The sequence below is a fragment of the Mauremys mutica genome, chromosome 10, assembly GCF_020497125.1.
Source record: "Mauremys mutica isolate MM-2020 ecotype Southern chromosome 10, ASM2049712v1, whole genome shotgun sequence".
Classification (NCBI taxonomy): Eukaryota; Metazoa; Chordata; order Testudines; family Geoemydidae; genus Mauremys; species Mauremys mutica.
The window spans coordinates 23,016,449-23,038,113 of NC_059081.1; the positions used below are offsets into that span (position 1 = coordinate 23,016,449).

The 21,665-nt window shown below is 40.5% G+C and overlaps 1 protein-coding gene across 5 annotated transcripts in view; it reads right to left on the reverse strand.

The window, feature by feature from the left end:
• The window catches only part of GTDC1 (glycosyltransferase like domain containing 1), a 277,533-nt gene extending 258,384 nt beyond the window's left edge, over positions 1 to 19,149 (reverse strand). For 2 of the 5 annotated variants that reach the window (XM_044978283.1, XM_044978281.1), the window contains exons 1-2: positions 19,076 to 19,140; positions 14,260 to 14,386 (exon numbers count right to left, since the gene is read on the reverse strand). The gene's annotated coding sequence lies outside the window, so the exon portion shown is untranslated. Of the gene's footprint in view, positions 1 to 14,259; positions 14,387 to 19,075 lie in introns of those variants that run through there. The other 3 variants (XM_044978285.1, XR_006572171.1, XM_044978287.1) reach the window with 3 other exon arrangements.
• Between the last annotated feature and the right edge of the window lie 2,516 nt (positions 19,150 to 21,665).

Below are 21,665 nucleotides of genomic sequence, written 5' to 3' on the forward strand. Positions count from 1 at the left end.
GGGGTCAAAAAGGAATTCCCCCCGGGATCAAATTGGCAGTGATCTTGTAGAGTTTTCACCTTCCTCTGCAGCATGCGGGTCGTGGATCATTTGCCAGGATTATCTGGGTATATCTCACTAAATTGTTTCTCTGTCACTATGGGAGCCTCAGGCACTGGTGCACCTTGGATCTTCCTATTCTGTGCCTGTGGCACATAATCTGATTTCCTATAGGCTAAAATACTTTGGTCAAATTTTGGTTGTTGGATGCAGTGAGTGGGTATTGGATGGTCTTGGTGACCTGTGATATAGGAGGTCTGACTAGATGACATAGTAGTCCCTTATGGCCTTAAATTCTGAATCTATGAAGTATATTTGTTGTCAGTATTAAAAAGCCAATCACTAGTGACCCAAGTCCCCGTACCATCCTAAATCTTGAATGATATTCTAGAAAAAAGAGAACAAATATGAAGACATGGTAAAAATTGGTAAAATTGCTTTCTAAAACATTGAGTAATTATGGCAGGTTGGTAATCAGAGCAGACACCTAAATGTCTAACATTCATTTCTCAAGTGTGGGAAAAATGTAGCAATGTTCCACAGTATTCTGTTTGTAACCAAACTATCCGAAGGTGAGCCACACTAATAGGGGAGAGTTCCCAGTGACAGAATGTGGATTTTTCTCAAAACCATGGTTGCATTTAGGAGCCCTCTTTTAGGCTCCAGAGTCACAGGATAACAATAGTATTTAGTGATTCTCAACCCTAGTAGTTCCATCTTTGAGACACCAAGAGTGATTTTCATTAGCTGGAAATCATGTGCTAATTCAGAGCACGTAGTGGTACCAACAGCAGAAAATGTGGAAGCAGGGCCGCCCAGAGAATTCAGGGGGCCTGGGGCAAAGAAATTTTGGGGGCCCCTTCTATAAAAAAATTGCAATGCTATCTTCTCCTGGGGGCCCTTGCGGGGCCCAGGGCAAATTGCCCCACTCGCTCCCCGCCACGGGCGCCCCTGGGAAAAATAAACCTTCCACATCTCAGCACAAACCCAGTTTTGAGAAAACTTCTTTACAAGGTATCACTGGTTCTCAGCATCAGCTAGTGCTAAAAGGCACTAAAGCTCATTAAAAGGGTTGGACAAATATTTTCCATCAAAACTTTTTCTGGATCGAAAACTAGGGGTTTTTTAAAAGCAGAAAAAAATCACGGACAATGTCTGCTTTCCTTCAAAATTTGTTATTTTTTTTTAATTGAAAAGCTGAAATTAGTCTGCCAAAACCTGAAAGTGGTTTGAGGTTTCAGAAGTGCGTGGCCAAATATTTGCCTCTTGCTGTGTTTGATTGTTTAAAGAAACAATAAAAAAAATTCTGCTTAAAAAAAATCCAAAACTTTTGAACTACCTCAGCTTGTAACCAAACGCCTGAGCCCATCCAGGCAGAGATTTTTCCAGGTTTCTGATACTCTGCTGGCTTCCTTGACTCATATCTTTCTCCATAACTTTGACAAAAAGAGGCTAGGGACACCATTCCTTACCCATCCTGGCTAATAGCCATTAATGAACTTAATCTCCATGCATTTATCTGTTTCCTAGAGACTGGCTCCATGGGGTCCCTCACAAACTGAAGACGGTTACTGTGGGTTTGTCTTTAGTATAGCTTATGTACATAGTCCACGAAATGAGAATTTGAGCTTGTTCCAGAATCTGGGATGAGCCGATGTTGTCAAAACTGAAATGCTCAAAATAGCACATGCATGTGAATGGACACATGGTGCTAAAATTAAATTAATCCAGGGGTTCTCAAACTGGAGTTCAGGACCCCTCAGGGGGTCACGAGGTTATTACTGGGGTTTGAGAGCTGTCAGCCTCCACCTCAAACCCTGCTTTGCCTCCAACATTTATAATAGTGTTAAATATATAAAAAAGTGTTTTCAATTTATAAGGTGGGAGGGGTCGCACTCAGAGGTTTGCTATGTGAAAGAGTCACCAGGACAAAAGTTTGAGAACCACTGAATTAACCCCTCTGGAGCCTCAGGGAATACAGGGGAGGGGGGGGTCTCCCTTGGTAGGGTTGGGAAGGATATTGATCTTCTCATGTGATCCCTCCTCCCAGTGGCTAATTTTAAATGAAGCTACCCTCCCCTGACATGAATCTTCCTATGGCACTGAAATTACATGTAGACTATAATTTGGCATTTGAGAAGTGAAAGGGATGGCAGCCCTAATGGAAAAGCTAACAGCTTGGCTTTTCTGCAAGCCCCAAACTGCTGAATGAGCTTTAGGGTAGGGAAGGCTGTGCCTCCCAAACAGCCTGGCCCTGCCCCCATCCGACCCCCACCCACTTCCTGCCCCCTGACTGCCCACCCCCCTCTCAGAATCCCTGACCCATCCTGCTCCTTGTCCCCTCACTGTCCCCCAGAGACCCCACCCCCCCCAACCACCACCCCGGGACCCCACCCCTGCTCCCTGTCCCCTATCCACCCCCCGACAGCTGAGTCCTGACAGACCCCCCAGAACGCCCATGATCCAACCCCATTCCCTGTCCCCCCCAACCTCTGCCCCCTCCCTGTCCCTGGGATTCCCAGCCCCTTAGCCAACCCCCCCTGGCCCCAACCTCTTACCCCCGGCTCCCTCCTCACCCGGAGCCTCAGCGCCTCGCTGAACAGCTGCAGCGTGTTTCCGGCGGGGCCTGAGCTCCGTCCCGCTCAGAGCCGCGTGGTCAGGGGGCGGGGCTGTGAGCTCATGCCGAGTGGAGGGAGCTGAGCTCGGCCCGGAGCTCGCAGCCCCGCCCCCTCACCACGCCACTCTGAGCGGGGTGGGGCTCAGGGGTCCCGCCAGAGCCAGGCTGCAGCGGTGTCCGGGGACGCTGTTTGCTGCACTGAGGCTCCAGGAGAGGGGTGGAGGCGGGGGTAAGGGGCCGGGGCGGGAGCCTCAGCTATTCTCTTGGGGGCCCCTGCAGAGGCTGGGGCCCGGGGCAAATTGCCCCACTTGCCCCCCCCCTCTGGGCGGCCCTGTGTGGAAGCAGGAGTTCTGCAGGTAGCAGAAGTGGCTATATAAGATGCATCAGCAGAGACTAGGTTATGGCAATTATTCCACCCTACACTGTGAAACCAATCAGTTCCTGTGACCTATACACTGTTAAGCAAACACCTCATGGTTGCTGAATGCTGACTCTAATTTTCAGAAAGCATTAAGACTTATTTAGTTCCTATAGTCAAAAAGGGAAACCCCTGTGTGAATGTTTGTAATACAAGCTCCAGCATATAGTCAGTCAAAACCATGTTGAAATAGAAGGCCACAGGCTAGTATTTGACAGGTGCTTTTATACACACTATCGATGTTCCCTCCAAGATCACTAAAGAAAAGATATGCAAATATGGGAAAAAATAAAAGTAGAAAAAGACAACAGAAATAATTACAAACTGGGTTCTGTTTTAGGAACGTGTAATGCCTCTACCAACTCTAGGGAAGCACAGAGCTATCTACATGTACATCTCATGCTAATTCAGTATACCCATTTTTAGGTATATAAAAGGGGTGTTCAATACGTTAATGAAGAAGAAAATAAGTGGGAAAAAACATAGGCCCCAATCCTGAAAAGTATTATGCACATGTTTAACTTCACACATTGTGAGCAATTCTACTAAGTTCAACAAGAGTACACACATTGCATAAGACGTTCCATGCATACATCTTTGTAGGACAACTAAGAAATTGTACATCCAAAAACAGAAAATTGGTTTAAGCTGGTTAGTGTCTCAGAAATCAGAGCAAATGCATTTAGACAAAATAGAGTGAAAAGCTTTCAAGAGTTTTCTTAGGATGTTTGAAATTTACCAAAAGAGAATAGCACTGCCTAAGTTCCTGAATCCTGTGACAGTAATTCTTAAATTACAATATCTAGGGAGTATCAAATCTTCTCTTGATCAAAATTCGTTTGAGGAAAAAATCAAGGTAAACATATATCCTCATTCCTATGGAATGAGGAGATTACCTGAAGAACAAAACTGTTGCTTCTGGATAGCATCTCAAAATAAGGGAGAATGTGAATATTTTGTGAGCAAAATACACTTGCCATTACCAAAAAAAAAAAAAAAAAACCCCTATGAAAAGAGAAAAGCATGAATGCAATACTAAAAGATAAAGCAGCACACTGAACATGCATTTCACCAAGCAAACATAAGAAACCTCTAAAGTTTGGAGGCTATTTGAACATAGTTCACACTAAGAAGGCCCTGTACACTGAATGCCACTATCACGGGCAGTAGATGGTCGTAGGATGGAAGACGGATGGGACAGAGGTTGTGGAAAAATACAATTAAGCTCCCCACAGAAGCATAGGAGGGGAGGGGATTTTGTCTTTTCTAAAGCTTAATCCAGCAGTCTTGCTACAGAAAAATTTAGCATACCTGATTGGCAAAAGAACAAAACCTGGAAAAGAAGGTTGGTATAGAAAGGAGAATGAAGAATACTTATTTGGTGATTGGCTTCACTAAAGGTGTATCAAGGGAACTAAGAGCAGCCTGTTATTCAAAAAGAGCATATTAAGCAGAAACCAGAACATTTTTCAAAAAAAAGCATAAAAAAGCACTGCAAGACTCTTGAAGCAAAGTCACAAGATAAATGCAAAGTATTACTATTATTTTAAAAAAAATCTGATAAGATAAAATGGTTGAGAGCTGTCTCAACTATTCACACTGGGATGTTCTGTATCTCTAGCAGTGAAACAGTACACCAAATTTGCCATTTGTGACTGTCGCTTGGTAATTAAAGACCTGACCCAACTCCCATTGGCTTCAGTAAGAGCTGGATCAGGCCCTAAGCCCCTATAACTGAATGGACAAGTTATTTCCAATGCAGGGCAGTGGAAAGGAAGGCTCTAACCAGACACAGAGATCTTGTTCACACAACAGTCTTAATATAACTTTATTGAAATATGGAATGCAATCACTCCCATGGATCACATCTATTATTTCTATAGCTTGTTCTGGAGAATGATCAGGTCTGAAAGCTACAAAATGAATTCCTTTAAAGGGCAATCTTATTAAACATTCTGATCAACTGGGACCAGAAAAAGAAATACACAATGGGAATTTGACGTTTAAAGATGATTTAGCAATTAAAAAGTTAACATCCAGAACACTCTAATGCATTTATCCTATAACAATTTTACCTGGTGGGAAGAAAAGTCCAATAATTTACAGAATATCCCTATCCTCTTTTCTGACAATATAAAGATGAAGGCTTACTCTGAGTGAGAATGGGGAGACTGATTTTCCATTCAATTTCAAGCAATTCATTTTTCTCTGCTTTCCTTAAAAATATATGTATTTGCCAAATAATATAAGCTCCATCACAATGCATAGTGGAGAAACACTGTATGTATAAAAAAAAGTATGCCTTCTATCTCATTAAAACATCCAGATGCAATTTAGAATTCAATTATGTACCTCATGAGTTCTAGTCTCTTTAAGGACACAGGTTATACTGAACTGTGTGAACCCCAAAAGCCAAACTTCTCAATAGCAATGATCCACATTTTAACTTTTCCTTTTCCTCGTCACAAAATCTAATGGAAGCAATACTAACCCAACCATAATAGCAATTTGTAGCCTTTCAATATTGGTGATCATTTCTCAGATTAGTTCTTTAATATTCTATTATGTGTTCTTTCAAGAAAGAGCTGCAAAGAATATTTGATCTGAAAAATAAATGTTCCCAATGACACCACTGATCACATCCTTAATGTTACATACATTCCTTACACATGAACATCAAAAGATGCAAGATCTGCTAGAACACTAGTGATCCTTAAAATTCCAAGATTAAATCCCAACTATATTCACATTATTTCTCTGGCGAATCTTTCTTTATATCTATCATTGATGAAAAGTTAGTAATGGACTTTTTGTAATATGTGGTGAGATAAAAAAAAATATATGAAAAATATAAAAAAAATAATTTGTTTGGAAAATGTATTTAAAGCACAGATGAAGTTCAAAAACAGTTTCTGGAATCCTGTTTTGTAATATTTTATCAGCACTACTGTATGTTGCTGATTACAAGTCATCCCTACCCATTGATAAGGTTAGCCATTTACCTTTTTTAAGATCATTTGCATGGCTCATCAAAGTCATCAGAGTTTTACACCCTCCAAACAAAAGGGAATTGCTTAGACTGCAAATAAAGGTGCTTGAAGCAACATTTTCACAAAAGTTGTAGGGAATTGTGTCTTAATTAGTCATAGAATTTTGAAGTGAGTGTGACCTTTTGGGCCCTGACTGCCACAGTCGGCTTCTTCTCTTCATTATACATCCTAAATAACTGTGATGCTGTGTATATATACTAGAAACATACCAAAAAAATGGTCAGATTGTGCCAGTCGTACAGAGGTGCAGAAGGGGAAGGAGAGGAAACAAGAAGTCTTTCCTCCTTCTCACAATCTTGTAATAATCCATCAGCGGCAAGACTATTTCCAACATCCTGAAGCCCTGAGCACCTCCAAACAGTTGCCTTTTGCTTAAATTAACCCACTATGGAATGTTCCCTTCTTTACCCCATGAGGGGATTTCCCACCACCATGACCACAAAATTAAATGCTCTCACATACAGAATGGGCAATATCCAGTCCCAGATAAGTGGCAGGTTTCAGATCCAATATCTCACACTCCTTTGGAGCTAGAAATGGGAACTTTATAATGGAAACTTTCCAATGGGAATTTAGATGTAGGATATTCTGAGACAGAAGGCTTTAAATTCATAACACTTATCGATAGAAAAGCTATTAAGAGGCCATTTTTCGAGATATATGAAATTTATTCATTATATCTTTCCCTCCAAGGTCTCTAAAATTGGACTTCGGCTTTATAGTTGGAAGGTTACAAAAAAAATTTTTTTTAAACTCCCTAAAACCTTTTGAAAATAGATTTTCTGTAAAATATGTTATAACAGAGCAGGATATGTCTGAGTCAAATTAGGAACTCTATCTAGTTCTGTGTGTGAAAATATTGGACACTGACTGCAGAAGTCTGCCCAAAGACAACCTACTGTGCTGCATGCCAGATTACTGCTTTGTCTGTAAAAGGTGTTTGACATCCTGTTGAAGGACTAACATTAAAAGCCATCAAGACCACAATCTTTGTCCAACAATTGTGTTTTTCCCTCAGTTATTGGCCTATCCTTATGTAATACTGGGTTTTCTACACAGGGCCCCACAGAAGGGAAGGGGCAAGCAAGTCTGATGTGTCTGTAGCTTCTCAGGTGGAGCCTGTGGCACAGCAGGGTCCTGCTCTGTGCAAGGGGGAGGCCACCATCACCTCATGTAAGCAGGTCAAGCAGAAAAAGGAGAGAGCAGGAAGGGCCCTGTTCAGCCTGTAAGGTCAATGAACATCAGACTCATAGGAAGGGGGAGATCAGACTAGAAGAGGCTGTATCTCAGGACGTCCATCATTTTCAAAGACTTGTAACTCTCAAGTACTTTAAGAATAAAGTCACTGTGATTAAGAAATTCCTTTCCTAAGCCTGGGTTTCTTGCTTTTCTACCATGTTGTCCCTAAAGGGGTTCAATTAGAAGCCCAGAGTGCCCATAGCCTATGTACAGATCTGGGGGAGCACCTGTATGTGACTGGGGGTGGGAGGTGTCAGGAGATCATAGACACTGATTTCAGGGTAAAACATGGCTGGACAGAGCACCCAACATCCCAAGGAAGAGTATCAGACAAGAGGGCTGACCGTGTGCCCTAGGGTCCCAGAGCTAGAAATAGTAACTAGAGTGTCCCTTAGGGTCTCAGAGCTAGAAACAATGACTAGACTAGACCAGACCCATTGGCTTGGAAGCCCAGGTGACCCAGTGATGGGGTCCACTCACAAAAGACTGGTGTCTGTACAACGAGCACTGTGAGAAGTTTTAACATATGTCTCATACACCTCATGCATGATAGAATGGTGAGATGTATAGATTTGATTCGCGGCAACTAGAATAACATATATTTCTTTGTGTCTTCACAATCCATGAATAAGGAGACCATCTCAAAAACATGCTGATAAAACCTTCATACCACACTATCCCATCAAGTCTTTTCTCTCTCATATTTATCTTTTAGATACAGTTCATCTGAACATCTATGTTGCTTTAATATACTTTTTTGTATTTAAGTAGTAGTATATTCCAGATATACCACCACTGTTCTTGCACACCACATGCACACCACCACAAGAGTGTGTGTATATTCACTAACAAAAAAGTTATCATAGCCAAGACCACATTGTTTGCTGCAATACAGCATTTTTTGAATTGTGGAGATGAACAAAGCTAAGGTTTCTGCAGTTTTGGGGTACTATTCATAATAATTTCCATATACCTTAGTGATTATTCTGCTTATGTAAAAAAGAAGAAATTAACTCACCACAAAATTTTGCAACCACCTATTACTACACACTATTTATAAGAAACTTTTATCCTAAGACCTCTAAAAAAATTCTCTCTCAGAGCAAGACAGTTACAGAAATTTAGTCATTAAAGCATATTACACAATCACAGAAGTTTTCTGTGCAATTTACTGAAAATTCAGAGCACATTATTTCCTGTAACAAAGTTATATATACTCTTGTAGAATGAAATCAAAATTTGCTCCCAGTAGTCACATAACAATGCTTTCTGCTATGTATCTGAAGGGGTTCCTAAAGCAAGCTGAATTTCTTCAGCAGATGTTACTCAGTGATCTAAAAGACCAGAATCAGTTTCTCACACATTATAAAATGGAAAGCAAGAAATGGAGGAAGGATCCTAAAATATCAACAGCAACCTCTGAGTTGTTAGAAAGCACATTCAAAGAGGCAATGGTTTACTAATTTCTCATGAAATAAACACTGAAAATGTCAGCCACGCATTAATGCAATTCGTGCACATGAACAATGTGATAATGTAACATTCTGTATCAAGCCAGTATTTTCATAAATTATGATCTAAACAGAATACTAGTCAATTCACCAAAAGATATCAAAGTTACCCTTTTATTACAAGCAATCCAAGCCTTGAGGCTAGGGCTATCAGAAAATATTTAGTTAGTTCCCAAGCCAACATTTTTCCTACTCGTTTTATTATGAAACTACACCACATTTTCAATAACGTTTAGCTTGGCTATACAGAACAGCAAATAATTTCCCAGAACCCTTTGGAAAACCTGACATGTTGAATGATTCTCTAGTCAACTTGTGTGTTATTAAGCTGAAAAAATGTATGTAAGATCATTTGATCATTGGAAAAGCATTGGGAGCTTCAGGACAGATGGACGAACTTCAGGTCATATAAAATACTACCAAAGCTATATTTGAAGAAAGATGTGAAAGTCCGTGAAAGCGCCCTGGGTAAGAGTACTTTGTGTTGCTAAGAAACACTGAAGATGGATGAAGTAAATTGTTTCAGTTAGTGGAACCAACTCCAGCCATCTCTTGTTTATTAGTGCAATGTTTTCTTTTATTGGTTATTCATTTTAACAGCTACACAAATGATATACCCTCATTAAACTAGACTGAGACATGCATAAATATATTAACACTTGAAAATAACACTTGTAATAAGTGTAGATTCTACATAGACTATTCTACATTATGAGTAGAATATACTTACCACACTTACAAAATTCACATTTTTGAACACTCTATTAAAAAAAGTCAAAAACTGTTGAGAACATGTATGAGAATGGACCTTAGTGAAGGAGTCTGTAATATTAGTAAATTTCAAGAACAGTGGTATCATATCAGGACTATAATACTAGTTAAATACAAAAACCTATATTAAAGCAACACAGATGTTCAAATGAACTGAAATAAGGAAAGAAATACTTTTTAAGCTTCCTTTCACCTTGAAGTTGGAGAAAAAGAAACTGAGATTCCATTATTTTCTTTCAAAAATATGCAAGATTCTCAGATATTACAGTGACAGATCTAGTATATATATGGACTGCCTTTCTAGGTCAGAATTTTATTTTATTAATTTATTTTCAGGCTGCTCATTAGTTTAGTATCTGAGCATATGTCTAAAGTTTCCTTAATAATATAGTTCTTCAAATAGATTATCAGCATACTTCCCCACTTCTGAGATATGCATACACCAATGGCCACAAGTCTGAACCCACTAGAAAACAGTAACTGTTGGGATCACGTGCAAGTTTTACCACAGAACTAAACATTCTGTGTAAAGCACTCTAACCCTACTTCCGTCCTTTTTCACTTACTCAGGATTTAATGAAGACTCCCAAACAGAGAGGCACATAGTAGGATACATACATCTATAATGACAATCTACTCAAAAAACTATAGTTATTAGTAAGCAACCTTTCTTCTTAAAGTAATGTATGTTACAGAAATATTTGTGGGAGAGGAACTAGCAGTAACAACTATGATGAAGGTGGGCCTAGAAATGATCAATTAAAGCTTACAAAACTGCTCTCTCTGGGCATCCGATCTAGCTGATGAGTCAAAGAGTAATTCTGCATAAAGACATTACTTTAACTCCAGGTAGGAGCCTTACATAAAGACATTCCTCATACATACTGAGGAGGCTACTTTGGATCTGGAGGAATATGCTCTAAAATCTTCAGGTTGACACCTGCAAGATTATAACAATTTGTATGAAAACAGTTTAGACAAACTCTAAACAAAAATGTTTTACCCCCTGAATTTATTTTCAAACAATTTAGGAGACTTATTTAGTTCTCTCTAGTGCTCTTCCAATGGATGAACTATGCATCTTCTATAATGAATGAGACTGCTGTCTTATGGAAAAAAACAGTACATGATCATGTAATTAGAGATTACATACATATATATGCTACCGGCAACCCCGATAAAATAATGGTAGTGTCACCTTACAGAATTTGATTTTTTTAATCTACTTATTCAATTTTAGATGTAACTTCCTCTTATCTTTAGGAAATAGTGAGAATTCAACCCCTTCCTCTCTTAATGCTGTGGGACTGCCTCTTCTATTGCTCTCAGTTGGAAAAGAAAGATCACACTGTTTCTCAGCACTTTCTCATGAGAAGGATCCCTGAAGCAGGACTGTGATGAAGGGTTTGGAGAAGACACAGAGTGGAATTTGATGGAACAGCCGGTTTGAATTATCTGTAGTAGCCACCTGTCCAAGATAATTCCACTCTGACACCTGACAAATTTTCCAAAAAGGAGACTAGAGAGGGGGGGAAATGCCACAATTGGCTGAAGTTATTAGGTGCCACCCCAAACTAGCTGTCTCAAGACAATAATAATAAAAGGATCTCAAGTTGCCAAAGAAGTTGTTTTCTGTTTCTGCTGCTTCTTTTTCTGCTTTGAGAAGAAAAACTGCTTCTGATCAGATTTGTGGTATTCAGCAGCTCTCTAACAAGAAGCAGTATTCCTCTGGAACCTGTCTGTATTGGGTCAATTTCCCTCTATCCAAAGAATGAACCAACCCTAACTCTGAGGCGAAGAAAACAGGCTCCTCAAATGGAAAATTCTTGAACTTAGTCCTTATGCTGTTTATCAGAATAATCTTGTTTTCGCAGAGCCCACATTCACTAATAGAGCCAAGAAACACAGGTTTCCTACAAACAGTGAGAGCCCTGCAACTGGTCTCCTTGATTTAGACATCCAGGGAGATGTGGATATCTTAATAAAGACGGTGTGCCTACAGACATCTTCAGGGAATAATTCAAGGAAGGAGTTCTCTAGATCTGAGAGCCCTGGAACTAACCTTAAATTCTATTCCTGATGGCAATGAGATCAACTGTAAGGCCCCAAGATCTGAAGGGTGAGAAACCCTACAGAGCTGCATAGAGGAAGCAGAAGATTCTGATGGGCTATCTTCTGATAATCCCTCATAAAAATGCACTGTAAATCAAGGTTGTATCAAACCCCTTCATGAAACTGACTCAGGACCCAGATCTGACAAGATAGTTAATACAGATATGCATCCGACGAAGTGGGTATGCACCCACGAAAGCTCATGCTCCAATACGTCTGTTAGTCTATAAGATGCCACAAGACTCTTTGCTGCTTTTACAGATCCAGACTAACACGGCTACCCCTCTGATACTTAATACAGATAGAATTTTATGTTTAGCATCTCAAGAGGAACTGAGATACTGGACAATAAGCTATCACCTGCAACTGTTTCTAAAAAATTTGAGACTTTCTCTACAATGATTCAACCTTGGATCGCTTCCTACTGCACTTCTTTGTATCTTAACGCAACAGGAAGAATGCTCAGATTCACAGCCCCTGGATCCTTCCATAGTCTACAACTATTATCCCCTTGGCTTCTTTGAGGGAACCTTCAGAACCCACATCAGATCCAAACTGCTTCCTTTACTCCTTTTGTGCTTTTAAAGCACTCTGCCAAGACTACTCTAAAGTGGAAGCAGTCTGATTGGTCTGCAAGTGATAAGCCCTCTCTATCAGGAAAAAAAAGGGTGACTTTCCTGCTCCTTGCAGGCCCAAATGGGCCTTTGATATATGTCTTTTTCTAAACAGCAAAGGCAGTGGAAAAGATGGTCAGAAAATAATCCATCACAATCACATGAAGCATTTAAACTCCAAGCATACAAATCCTCTACTGGGGAACTGAAGTCAAGTTACAGGGAAGGCAATGGAAAATGACCAGTCTAAACCAAGAAAGCAAATTGAAATGTTCAAATTGGATGACTGTGTAAAGCCTAATTCTAACTAGAAATATTTAATACTAAAACAAATTGTTATTTTTTTTAACAGCAGTAAATAACCCTTCATATAAGAAATAGTAAATAAAATACATAGTACAGAGAAATAAGGAGAAAGGAATTGAGATTTCTGAATTTACTGTCACAGGAAAGGAAATGAGATAAAGTCAGGGCTAAGGCTCCTTATATAATTTCACCTGGAATAATTAGTTCTTCATCAGTGGCTACTGCTTTCCAGAGGTTCTGACTCATTGAGAAGATTGTGCACACATCCTACAAGTGCATTTCTCTCTTCTCTACTGACATGTTCTCCTGGGAGTAGCTTAATAATAATGATAATATTTTACTATAGAATTAAATGTATAGTATGAACAGCACTGTTATATCAGTGCTACAATGAAACCACCACAGCTGGGTAATGACTTTGTAAAAGCATACTGCATGGTTAAACTTTTTTAAAAGTCACATTATAAAAACAGGATGCATGGTGGCCAGCTCCATGTTCCAACGAGATTCCATGATAGTTATGATGTCCAAGAACTGTATATACTGTGCTCTCACAGTGGAAGAGGAATAAGGCATGAAGGGGTATAAATGTCACATGTCCAAACTTTTTTTTTTTTTTTTTTAGACAAGTTTCAGTGGTAAATTTGCTGAGTGCCCCTCTTACGCCTGGTTAGTGAAGACATTCTCCACACACACTGTACTGCTGAAAGTAATGGGATTTTTGCAAGTCACCTAGGTCATGACTGAGTGAAATGCCAATTACTGGCAATATTTTTAAAATAATTCCAATTGAAAAATGATAGTTTAAATGCCATCACTCAGTCTTAAAATAGTAAACATAAAGCATACATGAAAACACAAACATCTGAGGGTTTTTTGTTTTGTTTTGTTTTTTTGCAGATATTGGCATCGTTTTCCTGTTTTCTTCACAATTCAGTTTTAAAAACCATACCATTCGAAAAATCTAGATTCACTTCCAAAATTGCTACTTTTACAATCCTCAGCTATTATTTCTTCAAAAATAAACATGGTATTTTTAAAAGATAAATATATATTTACATAGGTTAGGGGTTTGTTACAGGAGTGGTTGGGTGAGATTCTGTGGCCTGCATTGTGCAGGAGGTCAGACTAGATGATCATAATGGTCCCTTCTGACCTTAAAGTCTATGAGTCTACTTCTCTAATAAGAGATAACATACTTTAACTAGTGAGTAGTCAAAATTATTAAAGACTTAGATGACTCCCTCAAACAGCATACCAGATATCTATTATAAGAAATACAAAAAAAAATCATATATTGATCTCTAAATTTTCATATTTGGTATTTAAGCATTTAACATGGCCATTGATTTCACAAAAAGCAGATAGAATAAATAAAAAGAAAGGTAACTGTTTTAGGTACAAGTGAGACCAATTTTTATGCTGTGCCAGATGTAGAGAGCAATTAGGGCAATGGAACCTTATAGTCATCTCCATAAATCCTCTCTTTACATTTAAATCACAACCAAAAAGAAAACCGACTTTATGACAACCAAAACATATTTCTTTTAAGGGAGTTTACTTAGGGCTTGTCTATACTTACCTACTGGAGAAGCAGTTATACAGGCAAAACTGTATAGTTTATTTCACTTGGGGAAAGGCAGAATAAGATGCAAAAGTGGTCTCCAGTTACTCTGGAAATGAGAAGATCTTTCTTCGTCTATTTAGAGCTAAAAAATAAATATTAACAGTTATACTCATCTTTCACTCCCATACCGCTGATCATTCAACCCTGCCAATGTGAGCAGCATCTATTATGTAACAATGACTCAGTAAATCTTACTTCCATGGGTAAACGAAGAGCCTAAGGGATTGGCAGCTTTCACCTGTAGGTCACGAGTCTGAATCCAGAATATAGTCAGTAGTGACCTTAAGATATTAATATAAAATGGCTTTTCACTAATGGATGTGAACATGCCGTTCATAGTGGACAGTTTTCCTAGAAAATTACCAATACCATAATTGCTATTAGTACTTTTACTGTCAGTCTCAGGGGGTCCAAGTAGTTGCAGTTGTGGCACCGAAATCCCTAGAAGTTGTCCCAGGACGAAACTGGAATATAATGCTACAGGTGACCTATGAACAGTAAAATCTTTGTAGTTATTAATCTAGAACTCTGTGTGTGTGTGTGCATGCATGTGCATGTGTGTGTGAGAGAGAAAGATTTGAAATCTTAAAACATCTAAGTCCTCTATTTCTCAGGCTTATCATTAACACAGTGATGTGTCCACCCTTACTTACTTGCTTGAGGTTAGTTTCATAAATTACAAGGATGGCATTAAATCTTGCAGCATCTGTAATACTGGTGAGAAGGCTTTGGATAATCATACTTCGCCTCTATCAGCAATATTATTATGGAGGTAACCTTATCTTAAAATCTAAGAGCTCCACAGTTGCTTGTGCTCCTTATCTTAATCCTGTGGATTACTGTTTTGGGGGGCACAAGCTAACACAAATAGGAACTGACCTCATTCATTTATTCTAAGTACTATATTTTTTTTGATAAATTACACTTTCATATTCCTCCTTCCCTCTTTTGAACACCACATAATTACTCATATCCCAAATCTGTTGCATTGGCCATATTTTAAGTATAGGGAAGCCTATTTATTGTCATTTGTAAATAGATAAGAACTTTGATTTCCTGCTTGTAGGAAACACTGAAGGTCAACTAAAAACGTGTGTATGTGAGAGAGAATTTGGGATAATAGATAGTTTGGAGATGTGGTTTTCAGATTTGCAGAAATCCATATAAGTCTGTTTGGAGCTTCACACATTTATTTTTACTTTCACATCTGATGTGCAGCAATATGGATAGCTAAGGTGTACATTTAAGACACATACTTTGAGATATATCTATTCAGAAGTGACATTAACACTGGGATATGTGTTCTTATAGCAGTAAAGCTGTGCATTATCACTGCTAACTGCACTGCCTACTGATGCCTTAGGTGGGGGAGGTTCTCAAGAGCCTGCTGTTAAAAATTCTGCCACCAAAGATTAGCATGATTTTGCTGTCCCTTACAGATCTGGTACACAGGATTTATCACAGTCAAATGAGGGAAATTTTATGGGCGCTTCTTGTTAAAATACTGGCAGCATGTCACTAGCACTGCCAAGATTCTTAGAATCATATATAATGAGAATTGTTTATAGTTCATTCTCCCCCACCCCCATGTTTGACTGTTTTTGAAATTGGATACACTGTACAGCCAATCTAACAAGGACCAGATAGCCACACATTTGAGGTCTTGTAATTTTCTGCCTTATTTTATTATTGCCTTCATATTACATTATTTCATATGCAATATTACTATTACTACTACTACTGAAACATCCAAAGAGCCCAATCAAGATTAAGGCCCCATTATTCCTATTGTTAGCAATAATATTTAATATTAGAATACATTCTCATTGTATTTATTTGAATATTGCACATAACTAAGCATATCTAAATTCTGTCCACATCGACAAAAATGCCCACATAAAACAGATATGTTCCTTCTGAGCTCTGACTTATGCAGGAACAGTATGTGAAATTCATAGTTATGTTTTTCTTGAATGATTTATTTTTAGTTGCAGTTTCAAAAAGTTTCCCTAAGTAACATGAAAGTATTCCAAAATTCATAAAGAAAAATAAAACCTTAGAATATTAATTATCCAAACTACTTGGGCAACACCACATATGCTTAGCTAATCTTTAGTCAATAGACAAGGAGTCAGTCTGGCAAATCATTAGCAAGAGAGATTCTAAAAATTGGGATTCAATCATATATAAAGTTATATTCATCTTTCTACACACTGTTGGGGTATAAATCTAAAATCAAATTGTACATCTGAATTTGTCCATATTTTACTTTATCAAAACTGATTTCTGACACTGAGATTCTACAAACTCATACACATGATGTAATGTAATCTCCAACACTAAAGTATTTTTACTAAGTCTAGGCTTCTAAGAAAAATTTACATTAAAAGGGAGGGGGAAATGATGAGAATACATCCCACTTCAGGTCTTGAAAGCTCTAATTAAAATTCAATATTGCACTGTGCATGTGGGTTCTTACATGAAAGTCCTGTCATGGTTAAGGCTTAAGGTTAATAGAGTCCAATAAAACAGTTCTATTGAATTATACCAACCCATTGTTATACACAATACTGCAACCTGCTGCTCCTCTTTACCTAATCATTGTGCTAAGTTTTAAACTAACTTAATGTATGGCTAGCACCTAACAACTACAGCAGAAAAAAAATCCAAAATAAAGTCATCATCCATTATAATGAACTTGTTCCTGCATCCAAACTCTTCCTTCCTCCTCTTAAAAAAAAGTGTACGTATTTGCATTCATTTCCTCTAGTTTACTATTCCCATCTTCATACAGTCATGTATTAAAAGATCTGGTTAGACCTACTAAATGTATTTATGTGAGGAAAAACTCCCTTTAATTTGGGATTTTAGAAGTTTTTCTTGAAGCATCCCATTATTATGAAATATTTTCTGATTATAGTGTTTTAATTTAAAAAAAATCACATTTTAAGATGTATTTATTTTTTAAATGGAATTCTCCTTTAATTTTTCTTTGGTATTAAAACAATTTCACACTGTATACTTTTGCAAGGGTTTCAACTTTTTTGGGATTTTTGTTTGATTTATGTGGGGGGCTTTCTTGTCAAGAGTGTAATTATTTTAAAAACTTAGTATTTTATTAATTGTATTACGGTAGCATCTCAAGATTGGAGCCCAATTTTACACTGCACTTCATAAACACACAAATAGAGACAGACCCTGCCCCAGAGCGCTTACAGTCATTTTTATTAAAGGCTATTTAAGAAGGGGAAAAAAACATTAATTTCACATGCTCATTGTGATATTGAACTGTGTCCAGGCTCCTTGAGGCCTGCATCAGACTATTGAGGAAGCCGCATATGTTCTGAGTGTTAGCAATAGTTTCCGCTATATCCCCGTGCCTGTGAGATGAACTGTATGCGAAAGTGGAAAACCAAGTTAGGCAGCTAAGCACATAACACGATCAAAACACCAATTCCCCTAATGTCAGACTGCTGAACTTGTGCACGAGTACCCTGACCAGTGGCACAAGTATTATTTCCGTTATGTCTTTTCTCTCCCCTTCTGAAAAACTGCATGCAGCTGCTGCACAGTAATGCTGAGCTCCTGAAGAGGGTGCAATGCACACACCCCACCCTCAAGAGTTCCAGCAGCTCCCCCAGTTCCCCCCACAGTGGAGCCTTTTGAATTGAGTGTAGCTGATCAGCCTCCTTTGAGAGCACAGGGTTTCTGTCACTCCACTTTTGACCTGGGCCCTGTAAATAGTGGAGGTGCTGCTTAGAAATCATTATAAAAGCTGCATACCCTGCCCCCACACAGGGGCTCCCCATATCTGCGAGCAGCACGTGGCAAATGGGAGACCCATACCAGGGCCCTGGCAAAGCTGTTCCTCCTAAACAGCAGCAGCAGCTCTCCGCTCTGAGGCCCCTCCTGAGCCGTAGCTCTGAGAGGCTTCCTGTATGGGTGCTGGGGAGCCTGCACCCCCCCGATCGCCAGGAGCAGAGCCGCCAGTTAGCTGTGGGTGCTGCGGGGGAGGCTGCAACCCCACGTGCCCAGCAGCCACCGTGGGGACCGGGGGCCGCGCTAGGGGCCGCACCCCGGATCATCAGTAGCGGCTCCCCCTGCCTAGAGGCCGCTCTCAGTGCTCAGGAGCCACGTTAGGGGCAGCTGGGGCGGCTGCACCTCTCCATCAGCAGCTCCCTGCAGGCGCTGGGGAGCCATGTTAGACGCCGCGCACAGTCCCAGGCCAGCAGCTGCCGCTCTCCGCCTCCCCTCAGGAGAGCAGCCCTGCCTGGGCCCGCCCCAGCCGCTGTCCGCCCCGTTCTCCTTCCGGCCGCCGCGGCCTCTCCGCGCTGACCCCTTCCCTCCCGGGCTCGCGCTCATCACGCGGCCCCACTCCTCACCAGCCCCCCCGCCCCCGAGGGAACTCACCTCCTCCTCAATCCCGCCTGGAGGCCGGCGGCGGCACCGCCGTGCTAGCGTCCCTGCCCCGCCCTCCCCCCAGCACGCAGGAGGCTCGGCTTCCCCCTCCCGCCCGCCTGCCTGTCTTTGCCCGTCGCGCGGAGCCGCTGCCCTGGTCCCAGCTGCCTCTTTTGCATGAGGGAGACGTTGCTGAATTTCTCACGGACACACCCCTGGCAGAAGGCTGCCCCCCCTCCCTCGAAAACCTGCCCCCGCAATTCCCCCCTGATCACGCAGAGCCGCCCCGACCCGAGCTCCTCCACTGTTGCCCGCTAGCCTTATAGGCGTCTGGCCCCCATGTTACACCCTAGCCTCTAAAATCCTAGCTCACCTGTACAGGGTTTGTGTGCCCTCCTCCCTGAGGACCCAGAGCACTTCACACACAGTACGCACGTGAGGCAAATCCAACCCGGGGGGGAAACAATTGCTCCTCCACTTGGCTTCTGGGGACTTAGGCCAACTGTGCCAGGGTTAAATTTGGCCACTAAGCTACCTCTGGCATTAAGGTGACCAACTGTGCCACCTTTAAAAGGACACCTTTGAGTGGGAGCCTAGCGTCCCAGATCACCTATGAACGTTGAACACATTTGTTCCTGACTTTAGCAAAGGATTGTAGGCTGCATGTGTGATTTAGTACTCTGTGATTTGTGTGCCACAAAATTAGGTACCGACTGAGACTTCTTGGCCCCCTATTTTTCATACATCTGTCCTTCTATTTCTTTGAAAAGTAGGTGGTCAGCCCAGCTGCATCCATTCCCTCCAGGCCTGCCGGAATTTCTGCTAGAAGTGGAAATATGCCCCCTTGGGGACTTTTCTACTTCTCATTTGCCAAGTAATCTGCCAGCTCCTCCCATTGGCCCCTACCTGTTTAGTTTGTTCATCTCCATGATTTGCAAGCACAGTCCCTCCAAAGTACACAGACTTTGCAGCAGATCCACAGACAAAGGGAATTTTTCCAGACTTGTAAGTCACTGTGTATGGCAGTGGTTCTCAAACTTTTTGTATTGGTGGCCCCTTTCACACAGCAAGACTCTGAGTGTTACCCCCTCTAATAAGAGGACCCTATCAAATTCACAATCCATGTTCGTCAATTTCAGAGTCACAGGATTTTAAAAATAATAAATTTCATGATTTCAGCTATTTAAATCTGAAATTTCACAGTGTTGTAATTGTAGAGTCCTGACCCAAAAAGGAGTTGTGGGGGGTCACAAGGTTATTCTAGGGGGCAGGGGTTGTGGTACTGCTACCCTTACTTCTGCTTTGCTGCAGCGGCACTGCCTTCAAAACTGAGCAGCTGGAGAGTGGCAGCTGCTGGCCGGGATCCCAGCTCTGAAGGTAGCGCAGAAGTAAGGGTGGTAATACCACAACCCCCCCTAAAATAACCTTGTGACTTCCCTGCAACTCCCTTTTAGGTCAGGACCCCCAATTTGAGAAACGCTGGTTTCCCCTGTTAAATCTGTATAGTATAGGGTAAAAGCACACAAAAGACCAGATTTCACGGTCTGTGACGCATTTTTCGTGGCCAAGAATTTGATAGGGCCCTACTTATAAATTAAAAATGGTTTTTTTAAATTTAATTTAACAAGCACTCAGGCTGTCAGTCCCATGCCAGCTCATGACCCCCAGATAATAATCTGCAGTTTGAGAACCCCTGGACTGTATGGCATCTGCAAAACAGACTAGAACAAAGTCGTACTAGAGAGGAAAAACAAAGGGAAGATGCACTAGGGGAGATTTGATGGTGATAGTGGTGGTTAGAAAGAAACAGAGTCACCAGAAGGAATTTGGTAAAGTGGGGTAGAGGAAGGAGAAAGTAATAGATGGAAGAACTAGCAAAGAAGAGAGGGAAGAGTTCCAAACCAAGCAGAACAAGGAAAGGGGTAAAGAGCAGTGCTTAATTTGTAATGAAAGAGTTGCTGGGGCTCAATTTTTTTACTTTCATAGCTGAGGCGGCAAGCCCAATGGTACTGGGGCTATGAACTGCCAAACCTAGAAGTGCCGAGGTTCAGCTCTGGCAAGCCCTCGCACAAATTAAGCACTGGTAAAGAGGATACATAAGGCTGTACAAGAAGGAAGAGAATGGAGAGAAGGTGGTCAGAAGCAGCATGTACAAGAAAGCAAACGGGAAAGACAAAAATATGAAGGGGGAGATGGTGTGGGAGAAACAGAGTGTGAGAGAGAAAATCATGAGTATTTCGTCAAGTATATTTGGAGGGGTGGGGATTGGGTTCTTAGCTATGGACAATCACACCTCTCCAGGTACTGTAACTTTTGGGAGATATCAGGCACACATTACAGATTGAACAGAGAAAGACTTCAGTGGAGTATTTTGTAAGCTCTGTGCTCCCGCCTCAGAGACTTACAAATATTGCAGGCAAAGGTTTTCATAGAAGTAGTATTTATAACCTTGATTCAATCTTAGCACATTTTTGCCTTGGAGTATACATAGACAGATATGGTGAAATAGAATTAACTAGTTTTTGAAAAGGAGGCTCATGATAAGTAAAATTACATGGACCCAATTCTGTTTCCCTGCTGATGCAGGCAAAATTCCCAAGAAGTTAAACTGTTTGAGGACTGCAGGATTCTTTTGGAATTACATTTTCTCCCCGCATTTGTTATTCTATGGTTAGGAAACAGAGATGAACAAACTAGTTTGCATAAGAACTAACCCAACCTTCACTCAAGCCAAAACTGAATATTTTCTTAGGTTCAAAAAAGCTTAGCTAATTTGTTTTCAAATTGTTTCTCATTGTTATGTGCTTCTGCACTTCCTGATACCATCCAGCAGTGGAAGTGCCAAAATATCACAAGACAGGCAGTTCTTGCTATTTTTTTAACCTAAGTTGAAGCAGGAAATACTGAAAATCTTATGAGAATAATAATACTAAACATTTGTATTATATAACATTTGACAAAAT